Source organism: Buceros rhinoceros, unplaced genomic scaffold (assembly GCF_000710305.1).
Source record: "Buceros rhinoceros silvestris isolate BGI_N320 unplaced genomic scaffold, ASM71030v1 scaffold405, whole genome shotgun sequence".
NCBI classification, from domain to species: domain Eukaryota; kingdom Metazoa; phylum Chordata; class Aves; order Bucerotiformes; family Bucerotidae; genus Buceros; species Buceros rhinoceros.
In genome coordinates this window covers 238,008-241,809 of record NW_010412115.1, presented here as the reverse complement: position 1 = coordinate 241,809, position 3,802 = coordinate 238,008, and positions in this window count along the sequence as shown.

Sequence of the window (3,802 nt, the reverse complement as noted above, 5' to 3'; positions counted from 1 at the left end):
ACTAGCTGTTTCTTGGGGAAAGGCATATAGGGAATCATGGCCATAAGCTTTAAAATGCTTACATGTATATGTGTTAGGAATCAGAGTAGGATGGTTTTCTTGAGATAGGGAATTAATGAGAGTCCAATAAACAGAACCACTAGGAGGACATATTAATTATTTTATTTGCTACTGTGCCTTTCATTAATTGGCAAATCTCAAAACTTAATGCTGCAATGCACTAGGAGTATGAAACAGTAACAATTTCTACAGGAGTTAGTTGTACAGAAAAGAATGAATAGAAAGGGGTTTGGTGTGGTGGTGGTAGAGGGTCAGCAGCAGGTGACCTGGCAGCTTTCTGTAAGCCAGTTTGAAAACATTTTTTCTGTCTGTGGAGGAAAAGAGGGACTGTCCATTTCTGGAAAACAAGCCAAGGAAGTTTGAGAAGTACTATACACGTACAGTGCATGCTGCTGAAAATTTTAAAAACCAATGGAGCAGATCAACCTCATTAGTGTTTTATTGGGAGTTAAGTAATTAATTATGGAGGTTTGAAAAATTTCAGAGATTACGATATACATTATATTTACAATTCTTTATATACATATAGACAAATATTTTATATCCATAATGTGCTCAACATATCCTGGTCCATAATCTGAGGAACTATATACAACCACAGCACACATGGATAAGCAGTGTGCACTACTAAATACAGTATATGATGGTGGAAGATTTGTGAGCTGTAAGTGCATGGATCTGTCTTATGCAACTCTTCTGTCATTTTGTTAAGAGCTCCTTAGCACAATATGGACAGTTTTTCCTTTTTGACTTTAGGGCTTATGGGAATTTCTTTTCCTTTTCAGTGCTGATTAATTTGTCTCTCCAAGAGATTTCAAGATCACTGTCTTACTAAATGTTAGCCCAGCCCAATGCATCTTTCCCTCACTCTCATAAAAAAAGATAGTAGTACAATTATAAAAAGAAAATAAGATTATCTTTGCCATTTATTCCATTAGAAAGATTAATTACAGTTGGTGAACGAGGGTATTCTGGAAGAAAATTGTTTAACAGAATACAGTGCTTTTCAACCATGTGCAAATGCCGTAAGTGAAATATCTCTATTTTTAATACTTCTCCGAGAAGAGGCAACGGAAGACAGACTTTTTATCATGACTCTGACTTTTGTAACTCCAGAAGAGGTGTTGGATTGGATTATCAGTGTGTCCTCCTTTCCACTCTCTGCAGGACATATTCCAAGATAGATTGAGCCTATGATGAGGTAGTTACAGGTACCCTGTGTTCATAAGAGAAATTCTCAGCTGCCAGAATGTGTCCCATAGAACCATTCCATCAGCTGAGTTAAAACAGCTAAATACATGCTTCAGCTTGCAGTGGGGCCAGCTGAAATTTAGCCACTGGTCAAGTTAAACTATGTTCTATGCTGCTTAAGCTTGGTGGCTGATATTGTCCCATTGGGTCATTCTAATATGGAAGTGGCTGTGGCTAACAGAGTATTACTAGTCACCTCCACAGCCCAGCTATCCCATATAGTAAATCTCTGTTGCAATCTGAATAAAGGGCATCTGACGTTACTTACAACCCACCTTTGGATCCTATATGAATACGCATTGAAAAATAAATTAATGGAGCCCATTGGGCTTATCATATCGAAAATGGAAAATGGATAGTAGGTCTTAAATTACAGGAAAATCAAAGTAGTACAGTTTATGAGTCCCATGTCAGAATAATCCAGCTAATACCTAATACAATTTTGGAGACAGAATGCTTTGTCCCCAGCAAATAACTTATTTGAATTTATTGTTGAGTGCAGTATTTGCAATTAAAGGATTGCCTTATGCTGAGAAGTCTTGGCTGATGTCTTAAAGCATAGCATGTGTCTAAGCTTTTAGTGGACAGACTCTGAATTTACAGTCGTGGGAAACAAAATAATAACTTTTGTTTAAGGAATATTTAAATTACATAGCTTAATTCTCTTCCTTTCACCTCATGTAATCCCATTGCTTCTCATTAATTCCAGTGTGCAAACACCTCATGAGCAAAATCTACTAAACCTTCTGCTGTTGCTTGTTAAATTTTAATACCAGCATTATTATCCATGCCTGGATATGAGTTAGTAGTTTTGATCTCTTTGAATACAGAGTAACAGGTATTTCTTTGGCACAATTAATCTAATCCAGAAGTAAATAATTACATTTTTCAGATGACTCACATCCTACAAGGGCACACTTTTCTTCATTGATTAAAAAGGAACCTCAGATGACTAGCTCAAATGGAAACCTCCAAAATTAGGTGAGACGAATTCCCCCAAATAAGTCTCAGGGCTCTGATGGACAAGTGAGGATAGCTTGAGTAAGGATGACTGATATTGTTTCCATCCTAGATGACAACCCTGCTTGCTGCATGGACATCCAAATTGCTTGTCAATCAACTTTAGAAACACTGTGGTTAGCACACAATGGACAGCTGGGGCAGCACACTAGTTGGTCAAGAGAGTCAAGGCCCTCACTTAAGCTGTGTTTTGGCAGCTTAAGTGATACATGAGTAGTGGTAACAGTACAGATGGATGGATTTTATTTTAGATTAATGACGATCACATCTGTGAGAAAAATCTACACTTGGATATTACTTGTAAATAACTTAGAACTATTTCTTTATGTCCAGATTATAATGATTTTTCTTTTTTGCTTGCATATCATGCACAGTTTATTTTGTGAATGTTCAATGAATACTTTTAGTCATGAAGCACCCTGCAATGTGGGCTGGATTCTCAAAAATAGCCTACTATATTTGCTTAAATTTGTTAAATTTAAACTCTAAACTGCACACTGCGGTTTCTTCACCTGAAGAAAGTATCCCTTGTAACAAAGAAAGTTACTTTAATTTCACATATACACATTTGTGGTCTGCACAGAATTAAGCTCGCATTTGAAAAATAACACCCCGATGGGTTTTGTTTGTTCTTCAATGAAAAAATTAGGGAAACCACTCCCCTAAAACCTCCCAGAGTAGGCTTGGAATTGGAGCAAGAGCAAATAAAATGTTTCCAAAATGGGTAAAATGTAAATCTGATCAAGATAACAACTATAAAAGATTCATACTGCACAACAACAAAACCCCAAGCCTTATAAACCTACAAAATCATGGATTTACAATGTTTTTAATAAATGTTCTCACCCAAAGAATCACTTGCTCTTTCCTTTCTGGTTACCCAAACTCTTGTTTATATAGAAAATACATCTGAATAATTCATGTTTTAGTATTGTTATGTTTTTTCTATTGAAAATATATTTTCAGTAGTGGAATAAATTTGGAAATTGATTTCCATGAAATATATCCAGGTTGTGTGCACGTAACATGTTGCTCTGCACCCACACTACTAGGAATGGAAAAACGTGCAAAGGAGAATTTAAAAGTGCACATGCATGGTTTGGAATAATTAAGAGCAATTTTGAAGCCTCATTAACAAATAACAGACTCATACCTCCTCAGTAATGTATTTACATGTGAGAGAGGCTCCTTCCACAGATGTCATGTTGTTGGCCATGGAAGCAATGACAGGGAAAATAAATAACAAAATAAAATAAAGGAAAACCAACTTTTAAACTACTCTGTGATGATAGTATTTTTAAAAAGGCTTCAGGTAAGTATGATTTTCTTTCCATAAGAGGTCCTTTACCAAAAAATCATTCAGATGTGGAATGGGGGCAGAATTTTTCAAGTAACATTCACAAAAAAGAACAAATGTTCCCCCCACCAAATGCCTGTGATCCTGCAAAATGCACATGCTTGTACGGTCCTA